Source organism: Pongo pygmaeus, chromosome 15 (assembly GCF_028885625.2).
Source record: "Pongo pygmaeus isolate AG05252 chromosome 15, NHGRI_mPonPyg2-v2.0_pri, whole genome shotgun sequence".
Classification (NCBI taxonomy): domain Eukaryota; kingdom Metazoa; phylum Chordata; class Mammalia; order Primates; family Hominidae; genus Pongo; species Pongo pygmaeus.
Window position 1 is genome coordinate 17491184 of NC_072388.2, and position 14927 is coordinate 17506110.

General features: G+C 45.7%; 1 long non-coding RNA gene across 2 annotated transcripts; it reads left to right on the forward strand.

Annotated features, from left to right (window-relative positions):
* The first annotated feature begins 298 nt into the window (after positions 1-298).
* Positions 299-12900, forward strand: LOC134738122 (uncharacterized). 2 transcript variants are annotated; one of them, XR_010123663.1, is made up of 5 exons: positions 299-3135; positions 3896-3972; positions 4346-4532; positions 6583-6854; positions 12666-12900. It is a non-coding gene; the product is annotated as an uncharacterized LOC134738122 (long non-coding RNA). The 2 variants fall into 2 exon arrangements; XR_010123664.1 differs by lacking the exon at positions 12666-12900 and adding an exon at positions 10851-11319.
* Positions 12901-14927: the final 2027 nt, after the last annotated feature.

Below are 14927 nucleotides of genomic sequence, written 5' to 3' on the forward strand. Positions count from 1 at the left end.
TATTAGCATTTATCTATTTATCTATTTATTTATTTATTTATTTATTTATTTATTTATTGTTGAGATGAAGTCTCTTGTCGCCCAGGCTGCAGTGCAGTGATGGAATCTCGGCTAACTACAAGCTCCGCCTCCTGGGTTCACGCCATTCTCCTGCCTCAGCCTCCCAAGTAGCTGAGACTACAGGCGCCCGCCAGGCCAATTTTTTTTGTATTTTTAGTAGAGACAGTGTTTCACCATCTTGGCCAGGCTGATCTTGAACTCCTGACCTCATGATCCACCCACCTCCATCTCCCAAAGTGCTGGGATTACTGGCATGAGCCACCGCGCCCGGCCAACACATTTTTTAGTATTCAGTTTTGTTTCGTTTTGTTTTGCTTTGTTTTGAGTGATGCTCTTCCTCTGTTTCCCAGGCTGGAGCACAATTGGTCCATCACAGCTCACTGTAGCCTGGAACTCCCAGACTCAAGCGGTCCTCCCACCTCTACCTCCCAACTGCTCCTAGTTGGGGGCCAGGGCCTGGGCCTGGCCTGGGGAAGGATATGGGAACCAAAGCCTGAGAGTTAGGTTTCCACTCCCTTCCTTTGTGCCCTCACCACCCTCTGAGCCCTCACCTCCCTGGGTTCCTGGGCAACTCTGATCTCAGTCCTGAGGATACTAGACAAGCCCCCAACATTTCTAAATTTTTTGTAGAGTTGGGGGTCTCACTATGTTGCGCATGCTGGTCTTGAACTCCTACCTTCAAACACTCCTCCCACCTCAGCCTCCCAAATTGCTGGGATTACAGGCATAAGCCACTGTGCCTGACTCTATTAAAATTTAATTAAAAATTTGAAAAAGTGAAAATTCAGTCTGGGTGTGGTGGCTCATGCCTATAATCCCAGCACTTTGGGAAGCCATGGTGGGTGCACCACTTGAGGTCAGGAGTTCGAGACCAGCCTGGCCAACATGGTGAAACCCTGTTTCTACTAAAAATACAAAAATTAGCCAGGCATGATGGCGGGCACCTGTAATCCCAGCTATTTGGGAGGCTCAGGCAGGACAATAGCTTGAATTTGGGAGGTGGAGGTTGCAGTAAGCCAAGAACATGCCGTTGCACTCCATCCTGGGCGACAAGAGCGAGACTCTATCTCAAAAAACAAAAAAAAAAGCGGAAACGTACATAAATATCCCTGGAAGGATTCACAGGAACAGCATCCCACAGATTGCCTACAAGGTGAGACTGGGAGACAGGAATGGAAGAGATGCCTATTTTAACTTTACAATTTTCTGTACTATTTGAATTTTTTTTTTTTTTTTTAATAGAGACGGGGCTCTCTCTTTTTTGTCCAGGCTGGTCTCGAACTCCAGGGCTCACGCCTGGCCCTATTTGAATTTTGAACCATGTAAATATTCATGTTGAACCATGTAAATTTTTTTCTTTTCAGAAAAATATAAAATCTGTCTGGGCATGCGGGACACTGCGGGCCCCCGACGGGGTGTGTCTCCTGCCTCTTTAACCTGGCAGGGGCGGTTCAAGTGGCCGGGGAAATCAGCGTTTTGGAGGGTCGAGGGCTGGTGCTTTGAAAGAGAGGCGGAGGGGAGAGAGGGATTCCCTGTCCCAGCTGCACTAGGTGCATCCCCTCGGTTACTGCTTTTCTCCGCCCGCAGGGCCCCTAACCTGTTGGAACCCGTTGTGCAGTAGAGGCGGTCGGGTCCCTTCAAGGCCCCGCCGCGCCTGCGCCTTGGGTTCTCCTGACGCCGCCGATCCGGACCCTGAGGAGCCAGTGGGCTGCAGGCACAGGCACAGGCACAGGCACAGGCGAGGGGTTGGGTGGCGGTTGAGACTGCGGCGGTACTGGGATGGGTAGGTGAGGATCCCGAGACTGCGTGAGCTTGTGTGCGCGGTAATTTGGGGAACGCCGGACGGGCACCCTGCGGCGCCAGGAGCCGGGCCGAAGCACGACGGAGAGGCGGCGCGGCTGTCGGCCACCATCTGAATGGGAAGTTACGGCGAAGTCCACCCAGCCTTTCTGAGGTGAGGGCGCCGCGCCAGGCTGGGCGGGCGGTGAATCCGGGACCCGCGGGCGCACACCTGGGTCCAGGCGCGGGCGTCGCAAGTTTTGTTGCGCCAGCGGTGGTGGTCGCGAGGTGGGGCGTGCACCGCCGGGGCCTAAGTTCCCTGCGCTGAATTCTTCGCCTGCCGCTGCCGCCTGCAGCCCAGCTCTCGTGGGCGCTGGGAGGAAACTCGCTGGGGAGTGTTCTGTGGCATCCCAGGGGTTGGAGGGACGGAGCAGCATCGGGGGCACGTCCTCCTATATCCTGTAGAGGACACTGACCCTGCATCCCACCCTCGAGGCCGGAAATTGATCGGTTGCCTCTGCGGGCCTGAGAGGTGAGAGCGCTCGCGCCCCTGCCTTGCAAAGTTGGGGTCTTTACTGGCCTCCGGGCTTCTGCTCCTGGCGGTGTCTCCAGGCTGGTGATGGGCAAGCCAGGTGTGCCAGGTCCAGGATGCACATGAGGAGCGTTTGTAGCCATCACTGAATCACCTCTTGACTAGTGGGGCAAGCCTCAAATGAACCGCAGGATTTCGGGTAGGTTGGATTGTGGGGTTGCTGTTTGCACTGCGAGGAGTTGCTGTGATTTCCCTGTGTCAGTCTGTCTGTCTTTCTGGCTTCTTAGATCATCATCTCATTTGGCATCCTTTCACTGAAGAGTTAACCAAGACATTTGGCCTGGTTTCCTTGCTTTCCTCCTATCTTTTGCTGCTAGAGCTGCTTTCGAAAAGAAGTCTTTTCTGGCAGTGGTATCTTTTCTTTGGGTTACAGTGTTGTTCATCCTTTCTTTGCCAAAGTAATGAATCCCAGTGCTTCAGGAAGTTAAAGAAAAGATCTGCTGGTAGTGTTTAATCTGTTCTGAGCTGATATGCGTTAGTAGCTTTCTTTTTGTTTTTAAATTTTATTAGTAAAATTTCACTAGTGAACCAGAAGCTATTTTTTTCTATTCTGAAATGCTAGCTTTAAGATTTCTGAGAACTTTGCGTCAGAGAAATCTTGGAAAAGTTACTGAAGTATACAGAAGAAGTTCACAATTTTAAATGTGCAGGTGGCCCGGGCGCAGTAGATGACACCTGTAATCCCAGCACTTTGGGACGCCAAGGTGGGTAGATCACTTGAGCCCAGGATTTCCACACTAGCCTCGGCAACGTGGCAAACCTTTTCTCTACTAAAAATACAAAAGTTAGCGGTGTGTGCCTGTAGTCCCAGCTACCCAGTAGGCTGAGGTGGGAGGATCACCAGAGCCCGGGAGGTTGAGATTGCAGTGAGCCGTGATCATGGCAGTGCACTCCGACCTGGATGGCAGAGTGAGACCCTGTCTCAAAAAAAAAAAAAGGGGGGGGGGGGTAATGAATTTTGACCAAGTGAACCACCACAGATTGAGAAATAGAACATTACTAGACTGGGGTGTATTTGTAGGAGTGGCATTGTTGGTTTTAGAGGTATGTGAATGATAAAACCTTAGTATTAGATATTGTTGAACATTTTCCCAAAGTGGTTGTACCATTTAGCAGGGATATTCTGGTTACCCCACATCGTTGCTGATGCCTGTCAGTTAAAAATTATTTTGCCATTCTAGTAGGGGTGCAGTAATATATCAGTGTGGTTTCATTGAGATTGACTATCTTATTGCCATTTATATGTCCTCTTTTGTGAGGTGCCTATTAAATCTCTTTATCCAGTTTTCATTGATATGCTTGTTTTCCTGTTGATTTGTAATACTTCGTTCTGGATATGCCTCCTTTCTAGGATTTATATGTATTGCGTTTCCCTTTTTTCAATCTGTAGCTTCCGTTTTCACTCTTTTATGGTGTTTTTTCATGAATGGAGATTCTCTAACTTTTTTTTTCTTTTTGAGACAGGATCTCACTCCATTGCCCAGGCTGGAGTGCAGTGGCACAATCACAGCTCACCGCAACCTTGACCTCACAAGGCTCAGGTGATCCCCCTGCCTCAGCCCCCAAGTAGCTGGGACCTACAGGGGAGTATCACCACACTCAGCTGTTTTCTGTATTTTTAGTAGAGATGGGGTTTTGCCACATTGCATAGGCTGGTCTGGAATTCCTAGGCTCAAGTTGTACACCTGCCTCAGCCTTCCAAAAGGTTGGGATTACAGGCATGAGCCACTGCACCCGGCCTGAGATTCTTAATTTTAATGAAATTATACTTTATCAGTGTTTTCCTTTATGGTTACTGCTTTTCGTGTCATCTTTAAGAAATCAATGCCTAACCTAAGAGTATGAACACATTTTTCTGTGTTAACCTGCTAACAATTTTATGTCTGTTTTCGCATTTTTTTTTTTTTTTTTCAGACAGGACCTCACTCTATTGCCCAGGCTAGAGTGTGGTGGCAGGATCTCAGCTCATTCAACCTCCATCTCCTGTCTCAAGTGATCCTCCCATCTCAGCCTCCTGAGTAGCTGCGACTATAGGCGTGTGTCACCATGCCTGGCTAATTTTCGTATTTTTTGTAGAGATGGGATTCAACATGTTTCCCAGGTTGGTCTCAAACTCTTGGGCTCAAGTAATCTGCCCGCTTCAGCCTCCCAGAGTGCTGGAATTATAGGTGTGAGCCACCTCACCTGGCTATGATTCACTTTTTACTACATGGATGTGTCTGCTTGATCCAGCACCATTTATTGAAAAGACCATCCTTTTCCTTCTGCACCATGTGGCCCTTTTTTTCATAAATCAGATGACTGTATGGTCATCTGATTTATGAAATTAGTGTGGGTCTGTTTGTGTTTCTGGACCAACCTGGGTAACATAGAGAGATCCTGTCTCTACAAAAAATAAAAATAATAAATAAATGAATGAAATTTAAAAAATAAGTGCATAGAGCAGTAGGAGTCATAGGTGATAATTTATAAATGATTGTCAGTTTCTTGGCTACATACAGGTGTTGGTAATTCAGATGTGTTGGGCATTCAGGCAAAATGTATTAAGTGAATTATATGGTGTTCAGAATGATCGCTAGATGTTCACTGTGACTTGAATTAGATGTTATTTGAGCCTCACAGAGCTGCAGTTTTGACTGTTTTATTTATTTGTCTTTTTAAAGTTTTTACAATCTTCCTGTCAAGGCAGTAACTCTTTTATACTTAATTGTTCTTAGGTTTCCTTAATTAGCAGGAAAACTTCATGGATCATACCTAAATAAGTGTTAAGCCATTTAAAGGGCTCACATGATGTGATAGAAACAATAGTATTCTACTTAATAGTTTTAGGACTACATCGAATATTTTTTTTTTTCTTGAGACAGTGTCTCGCTCTGTCGCCCAGGCTGGGGTGCTGTGCTATGATCATGGCTCCCTGCAGCCTTGAGCTCTCAGGCTCAAGCAGCCCTCCCACCTCAGCCTCCTTAGTAGCTGGGTCTGCAGGCATGCACCACTATGCCCGGCTAATTTTCTCCTTTTTGTAGACAGGGTTTTCCTGTAGTACCCAGACTGGTTTCAAACTCCTGGGTTGAAATGATCCTCCCACCTTGGCATCCCAAAGTGTTGGGATTACAAGCATGAGCCATCACACCTGGCCATTTTAGTTTTAATAATTTTTATGTTTTTCTAATTTAAAAGATTTACTAAAGTCTCTTACAGCTATTATTTGTGAATATAGTATTCATTGTTGTTAATATGATTATTTTGTATGTGTTCAATCTGATTTTCAATATAAGCTCCTGGCAATTAGAGATTTTGTCTCTTTTATTCACCGCTGTATTCTCAGTACTTGACCTTGCCTGGCATGAAACAGATATTGAATAAATATTTCTTAATGAATGAATGAACATACTAATACCATATTCAAGACTCTCCGAGTATCACAGTTTTCACCATCTAACAAATAAAATAGCTTGTGTAGAGTAGAGTCACAGTCAACCTGCCATGGAAGGAAATGTCAATGAAAAATAAACCTTTGTATATGTAGCTGCTAAGATTTTGGGGCTTTTGTTACTGTAGCATAACCTAGTGAAAGCTCGGTGAGACAGCATATAGAATATACGTGTACAGATAGACCAGCTAGACCAGTAGATGAGATTCCAAAGATAGTTCAATAAGCATTAACTAACAACACCCACACTCTCTTAATTCCATAACAGAAATAATGGAATTCTTGTTCACTAAGATCTGTCTCCAATATTACTTACTTTGTGAAAACTTCCCTGGCTACTCTAGTATTTAGTCAGGACTCTATTTTTTTTCTCGCCAGGCTGGAGTACAGTGGTGCCATCATAGCTCACTAACCTCTAACTCAAGGCTCAAGGAATCCTCCTGCCTCAGCCTCCCGAGTAGCTGAGACTACACGTGTGCGTCACCATGCTCAGCTCATTTTTCATTTTTTATTTTCCGAGACGGTGTCTTACTGTGTTGCCCAGGCTGGTCAGGACTGTTGATGACATATGACGGAAACCCAACCACCTCTAGTTCCCCACCACCTTTCAACCTGCTCTTCCCTGGGTCTTCCCAGTCTCTGTAAATGGCAGCTCCATCCTTCAAGTTGCCGAAGCCCCAAATCTCAATGTTAACCTTGATTTCTCTCTTTTATCTCACAGGCAATCTGAAGGCAAATCCTGTTTAGACCCAGGTGAAGGTTCCTGGTGACCCAGGCTCTCACCAGCCGATTGTCCCTTGCCGTCCTCCTGAGGGTGTCTGGAGCTTCAGTGCTGTGTGCTCTTGGCCTCCACGCTGGGGATGCCTCTGACTCCCACGGTCCAGGGCTTCCAGTGGACTCTCCGAGGCCCTGATGTAGAAACTTCCCCATTGGGTGCACCAAGAGCAGCCTCACATGGTGTGGGCTGACATCAAGAGCTGCCAGATCCAACAGGTAAAAATCCTGAGGCATTGCCAGCTCGGTGGGGTCAGAGAGTCCTCTTTCTCTTATGACTCAGATGTGAAGGGAAGATGCCAAGGTCCCTAAACATCGCAGGGCCTTGCCTGGCAGGAAACAGATATTAAATAAATATTTGCTAAATGAATGAACAAATACCCACAGGGTGTGCCGCCTATGACCTGCAGTGCCGTGGTCAGGTGGAAGTGATTTTACTTCAGGAGAGGACAGTGTTCTCTCCAGGACTTTTCCTTATTGCTAGATCTGCATCCCTCTTCTCGCTCTTCCCCTCTCACCCCCCATTCTCTGTCCCCATTTCTCTCTGTTTCACCTGCTTTCTCCTCTTCAGCTTTCGTGGCTCACCCCCTCCCTGTCCACCTGCATCCCCCAGGCTAAGGCCCCTACACTGTCCTGGGTGGGGAGATGTGTCTGGTTTTAGGCAGTGCCCTCTGGATGTGTCCAGGATGGGGAAACATGGCTCAGTTGCCAGTATAATGGGTTAAAAGTGGCCACTTTTGAAGGCCTTTCCCATCTCCCATTCCAGAATCCTGTAGGACTTAGAATTTATGGGCCACAGTGGAATTCTTGGTTCCCCAGGACCTTGTGGTGGACGGCGTCTTTCACTGAGCATTCATGGGGTGACTATTAGGTACCAGGCCCTGCTCTGGGCTAGAGGCCCCACAGTGTGTAAATCTCAGGTCACTACCCCACGGAACCCACCACTGCAGGCATTGAGAGGGGGAGAAAGAAAGGGGCATGGCCTGTTTGTGTTCTTCTCATGTGGTCGCCCACATGTCCTGGGAGAGTAGGAGCCAGTGCAAGGAGAGAAGTCCAGTGAGAAAGGCAAATGAATGACATCAGACCCAGGGGCTGAGGCCCCCAGCTGCAGCCGGGTAGCTTCTGGAGTGGACAAGGAGCAACAGGGAAGTTCGTGGCCTGGTGTTCTGGGATCCAGTGTCTCATCTCATTCTTGTGGGCACCAGAACTTATCCAAAGACAAGACTCAGTGTCTCTGGCAACAGTGGGCCAGAGATAGAATGTGTTTCAGAGGAGGAGGAAGGGGTTGTACCCCGTGGAAACAGTATATGGTTTTACAGTAGCGTGTCTTTCTCTAATAACTACTTAGCGTGTTCCTGTTAGTGGAAAATATTGGTGGTGTAAGTTTCCCCACTGTTCTCATCTTCATGTACATTTGTTCATTTTCTTCCTTCCTTCCTTCACGACTTCCCTCCAACTCCGTTTCTCTCTCTCTTTATTCTTTCCCTCCCTCCCGCCCACCCTCCGTTGCTCCCTTCCTTCCTCCTTCCGTCCCTCCCTCCTTTCTTTCCTTTCTTCCTTTTTTCTGTTTTCTTTCTCTCTCCTGCTATCTCTTTTTCTTTCCTTTTCATTCTCTCTACTTTTCTGAAGAGATCACACTGTACTGAAACCTACATTATTTACCAAAATCTCTGGATCTGCTTCTGTCTTGCAGGCAGAGAGCTCATCCAGTAGCCCTTAGCTCTTCTCAGCCCCCTCCTATGATTTGTGGGTGCCACTGGGGAAGCTTCTGAGTCTCAGTGGTTTCTAGTCTTCACCAAGTTCTGCCCACCCAGATGGTTTTTACCTGTCCTTACCAGAAACCTGCACTGTCTAGATTGCTGAGACTGCTTCTCCTTAACCGATCTGCTATCTGTATTCTGGGGGCACTCCAGGGTTAGAGGTAAATGGCAAAGGCCTTGAAATCTCCAACTGCTCTGACTCCAGGTTGGTGCACTTCAATGCCAAGTACTAACCACACAATAACAGGATGCCCCCAAAACCTTGATATGGGGCTGCTGTATCCTAATTAAAAAAAAGTTAATAGACATTATTTTTAGAACAGTTCTAGGTTTACAGAAAACTTGAGTGGATAGTACAGAGAGTACTCCTAGGCTCCCCTGTCCTCCAGCACACAATTTCTCCTATTAGTATGTTGTACTAGTGTGGTCCATTCATTACAATTGATGAACTACTGTTGATACGTCATTATCAACTAAAGTCCATAGTTTACATTAGAGTTCATTCTTTGAGTTTCACAGATTATGGGTTTTGGCAATTACATATCCCCAATACAGCATCATGCGAAATAGTTTCACTGTTGAAAATTCCCTGTGCTTCACCATTTCGTGCGTCCTCCTCTCCTCCACCCCTGACAACCACTCATCATTTTACTGCTTCTATCTTTTTGACTTACCAAGAATGTGCTAGAGTTGGAATCGTACAGTGTGTGGGTTTCCAGACTGGCTTCTTTCTAGCATTATGTACTTTAAGTTCCTCCATGTCTTTTCATAGCTTGATAGCTTGTGTTTTAAAATCAGTGAATCAGATTTCATTGTGTGGCTACAACAGTTTGTTTATTCATTCACTTGGTGAAAGACATCTTGAGTACTTCCAAGTTTTTGCAATTTGGAGTAAAATTGCTGTAAGTACTTATGTGCAGGATTTTGAGTGAACTTAAGGTTTCCAAAGTGACTGTACCCTTTTGATTTCCACTAGCGATGGGAAAGTTCTGGTTGCTCCTCATCTTTGACAGCATTTGGTGTGTTCAACTTTTTGAATTTTAGCCATTCTAAACAGCTCACCTGCCCTTAATGTGAAATGACGTGACAGACATAGAATAACACTTACAGTGATTCTAGTTCAAAATGAGGGAACATGGAAGGGATAAAGAAGTCACTGACCCAAAATAGCTTGGAAATGGAGCTGGGCAAAATCCAGCAGAAGTTTCTTAATTAGGATTGACAGCCTGGGACGGGCCCGCCATCCTGTGGGTCTTTGCCTCTGGGCTGTCTGCTGTGCATTTCTTGAAACCATTATTATTTATCTTTTTTCTCACACTTTTGCATATGGCTTCTATTGCACTCAAAATGTTTTTGAGATTCATCCATGTTGTTTTGTGTGTCAACAGTTTGTTCCTTTAGCCATTCCATGGAATGAATGTATCACAGTTTATTGATCCATTCTTGTATTGACAGATACTTGAATGTTTCCAGTTTTTCGTATTATGAACAAAACTGCTATGAACATTCTTGTATAAATCATTTTCTGGACATATGTTTTAGTTTCTCTAAATAAATGCTTAGGAATTACTGAGTCATAGAATAGGTAGTTGCTTGATTCTGTAAGAATATGCCAGATATTTGTTCCCAAAGCGTGTATACTATTGTACGTTCCAACCATTAATGTACGAAGGTGAGAAAGCTTTTGCTCCTTCCAAGGAGGCCTCTCTATATACATGTACTTTTTTCTAACTGGAGACAGGCTGATGACTTCAGGGACGTGAGCCTGGGATACAGGACCCCTGTCATCACCACCACCGTGAAGTTGGGATTCAGGAAGGAGGTTAATCTATGAGGAATCCTGTGACCAGCATGAGCTGCTGTCAGGCCACAAAGGGCACTCAAGTGAACAGGGCATAGGGGGTCCTGGGGTCATGGTGAGAAAGCGTCTCATTGGTAAAACCTTTTCTCTTGGGGAGGTAAATAAATTATTGGTTCCTTCTTGGTAGCCCTTGAAGATAAGGATGGTCAACAAAATAATATCATATCTGCAGAAACTCAGATCTTGGTAAGATTTACTAGTTGGGAATCCAATGTTAATGCCAAGAAACAGCCGCCAGTTGGGATCAAATATGAGCCTGTGGATCAAGGTGCGTACTCAAACACAGAGAGCTTTTTGAAAGATGTTACCAGTAGTTTTTCCAGGGCAGAGATGGATTGTTTATTTTTCTCTCTAATCTAGCCGATATGCTTAGCTGAGAAGGTTTCTTCATATCACTTTAAATGATGATGTCCTTGTACAACAATTTTCTAAACATTCCTTAGATAAAAATTTTATGGGCATTCTTTATTGCATTAGGCTTAAATTTAATGCATCTTAAGGTTTTATTGCAAGGTGTTGCCTTGTTTCCTTTTTAAGATGATACAATTTATAACCTGCAAGTTTGCTGTCTGTCGCCTCCCTTTATGTACATAGAAACTGAGCAAACGTGGCTATGAAACAGACGGTCATAGAATTGGTTCAGTGGTTGTGAGTGCAGCAACCCAAGAGTGTCTTATCTGAAACAACACCAGGAATGCCTGGACACGATAGACAAAGGTTGTTCAACTGGATGCCTTAGGATACATGCTACCAAAACCCAACTAGCCAAAAAGGAACCAGAATAACAGAATATCAGAGTCAGAGGAACATTTGGAGGTAATTCAGTACCTCCTCCTTTTCAACCTACAAGGGAGATAGTGGAACAGAAGCAGAAATGGGCCTGCCTGCTGTGCCCAAAATTCATTGGAGATTGTTGCGGTGAAGAATTTCATTTATGATGAAGGAGAAATAAACCCCCGTCAGCTTAAATTCAGGCAGGTTTATTGAAAAGGTGAAGAAGCGTCTTGCAGAAGCAAAGCATGGCTGAGGCTTGTGGGCTCTGTCTGGGAAAATGAGCAGCTGACAGTGGCTGATGTTGCCCCTGACTCTGGAGCCATGTGGTCTCTTGTTCCTTGAGAGCATCTCTTCTATTCTCCTGCAACTTCCCTCAGCCTGGCAGTCTCTGTGTACTCTTCAACACATAAATGAGTAAGGCTGTGCCAGCCCCAATGCCACCTGGCACTTTAGGTCAAATTAGAAAGACATGAAATAAAGTGGCCCTTTATAATACAGCTATTGGAACGACAGTTGAAAGTACAATATCTTGACTCCTTATTTAGTGCTTTATGCTGAACTTTCTATTCTGAATGTGAGGACAGACTTTGGAATATTAGTGTCACCTAGCGTTATTAGCTAGTATTCTCCTTTTGTTTCCCCGTAACATCACGTCCTCCTTCCCACAGATCCACTCTCCACTCATTTCCATCCTGTCTCATGCCACTCGGGGCTCGTCCCTTGTAGAACGCATCCCTGGCTCCCCTGCGTGCACACTTCTAGTTAGGTTTAGCAATGGAGGGCACCTGATGGAGCCTGGAAGTGAGAGGAAGGTGAGGTCCGTATTTCTTCCCTCTCCCTCCCTGCTCTGGCACTGAGTATCTGGCAATAGCTGCATCTGTCTATTACTTCAGTGGCCACGCTTCCACAGCCCCAGTTCTCAGTGGGTCCCATAGCATTATTTACCTTTGTTCCTCTAGCTCCCACCAAGGAAGATCCAGAGACATTCTCCTCACCAAGGCATTAAGAAATGCGCAGGTGAGGGGAACAGCGGCATGCGTGTAAAGGTCCTGTGGCTCCCATCCTCTGCAGGCTGGAGGTCATGGCGGGAGATGCTGCATGGATTTGCCCTCCCCGCTGTCAGTGAGAACAACAGGGTTCCGGAAGAGTAGAGGACAGGCCATGGGACTTGGCCATCTAGAGACAAGGCAGGAGGGATTTCCTTGAGAGGCAGGGATATGTGGTGGTTACTAATCATTCTCATCATTGTGAGGTGTCTGGGAATGTAATGGATGGGAAATCTACTAAGAAATCAACTTAAATAATAATTAGAAAAGCTCTAGTTCTGAGGACAGAGACCTGATGGAGTCACTATAGTGGGAATTTATGACCTGGCATCCGGTTCAGATGCCTGGAGCTTCTTGACTGAGGGGAGATTGGATCCCTTGAGGAAGAGTGAAGCCTTCAATGCTGCCACAAGTGTATGCTGTAAATCTTCCTCCAGGCCTTCCCCAGAAGGACCTGAAGCCATTTATGTGGGTGACTGAGGAAAGGGAAATACTCAGAGCTTCTGTGGCTTGTTGGATTCTGGCTCTGAAGAATGCTAAACTAAGGGCACCTGTGGTGGCCATGAAAATGCACTACTTGCATTTCCAGCTGCAGGAGGCCTAACGAATCAACAGCCCCCGCTGCTACACTCCGAATGGAGGACTTGATGACATTTCCCCTGGATCTGCACTAGCCCATGAGGAGGAAAGCCTCATATCAAGTCCTCCCAACAGAACACCCGTGATGACTCATGAGGATGTCGAAGGTGTTTTCCTCTGGCAACTGTGACTTTCTTCAAAGTCTGTTTTGTTCATGCACATTAACTGATTTATATGAAATAAGAGAATAAATGCCTAGACTCCCATGAGTCTATCTTTTACTGATAAACTCTAGTTCTGAGGACAGAAGCCTGATGGAGTCAGTATAGGGGGAATTTATAACCTGACATCCAGTTCAGAGACTTGGAGCTTCTTGACTGAGGGGAGATCAGGTCCCTTTGGGGAAGAAAGAAGCCTTCAATGTTGTCACAAGTGTATCCTGGAAATCTTCCTCTAAGCCTTCCCAGAGGGACCTGATAATATGACTTATGATACAGTGACCCCAAATTCAGGGTGTTCTCGTCTATTCTGAAGAATGCAATATCTTATTCCTCTGAATTGAACCTAGTACCAATATTTGTGTGTAGCTATGCACCTTAATAGACCATAGCTAATTAGATGAGGAATGGTAGGCCCAATTCAACCATACAGACATCAACCTTATCAGCATACAGGCATCCCTCTCCCACCATTTCATTCTTGTCCCCACTCCAAAGCCTTTTCCATTTTATTTGTATTAATTTTCTATTGCTGCATACTAAATTACTGCAAGCATTAGTGGCATAAAATAAGAACGATTTATTTTCTTGCAGTGTCCACAGATCAGAAGTTGAGGCCTGGATTAGCTGGGTCTTCTTCTCAGGGTCTCACAGGCTGAAATTAGGCTGGGTTTCTTTCTGGAGGTTCTGGGGAAGAATTTCCTCTCAGGTTTCCTCAGGTTGTCAGCTGAGTTCAGTTCCTTGTGACTGTAGGACTGAGATCTCTGTTTTCTTGCTGGCTATCAGCCAGGGGCCTCTCGCTGCTCCTAGAGGCCTCCCATGTTCCCACTGCATGCTTCCTCCAGCCAGCAGAGGAGGATTGCCCTGCATGGAAGCCCTCCTGCACTCTCTCCAGGAAGACCTCAGTCCCTCCAAGGAACTCACCTTCACTAGGTCAAGTTCATCAGATAATCTCTGTGTCTTGAATTTGACTGATTTGGGATCTCGATTACATCTGCTAACTTGTTTTTGCCATAAATTGTAACAGAATCACAGGAGTGACATCTCCTCAGTGGCTTTGTCTACACTCAGGAAGAAGTGATTATATAAGAGCAAGATCACTGGGGGTCATCTTAGGATTCTGTCTGCCATAATATTAAAAAGACACAGTAATTAAAAGAGTATAACAGATTTCTGCTTCTGTCTGTTAGAATAAATCACATCAGACTAACCCTGCCTCCATAAACAACCATAAAATTGTTTTCAGACAGTGGACAACAGGCAGTACAACAGAAAACTTAAGGGGGAAGCCCCATGATTTCGTAGTTCTTTGCGGAGAATTTCTCAGCAGCTGCATAGTGGGCTAGAGTCCACTCAGGGCAGGGCAGCCCCACTGAGCTGAGAAGGCAGAGATCAGAGTCCAAGGCCACTGAAGCAACTGCAATCTGCAGGGCAGGGCACCGATGAGGAGACAGCTGTTCAAAGGTGCAGCTCTCAAAGTCTATGTGGGGTTCAATGTGCATACTTATCAAGGACTGGACTGTACCTGCACAATTAAAAGACTAACAGATTTAACAGAGGGGTGGCTGCTATAAAAATGAGTTTGGACCAGAGGTACTTGAGGTGGAGGAGGGTTGGGGAATGTATGATGGAGTTTCTGCCATCCAGGGTGGGAAGAACTCATGCACACCTCATTAGCACCCAGGTATCCAACTGAGACACTAGAATGAATGTGCTTTAGGAATAAGTGTCACACTTTTCAATAAGGCCCATTGTAGACCAACCTGGTAAAGCCTAAAACCAAACCCTGACAAAATCCACAAAGGGGTGGATTGGTGATTGAGTCCTGGCACATTAGAGGGTCTTGGGAAATGCTGTGGGCTTTCCATGAATCCGTTGTAATAAAACATAAACCAGTCCACATAAGTCCAAAGTGATCAGACAGTAATTTTGCACCCACTAGAACAAAATTCACGCAATCAATGGCACAAGTTAGCCAAGTCAACATTTAAGCAAAATACATCTAAGAACAGCCAACAAATAACTCTTCTCAAACTCAGATAGCGCGTTCACCA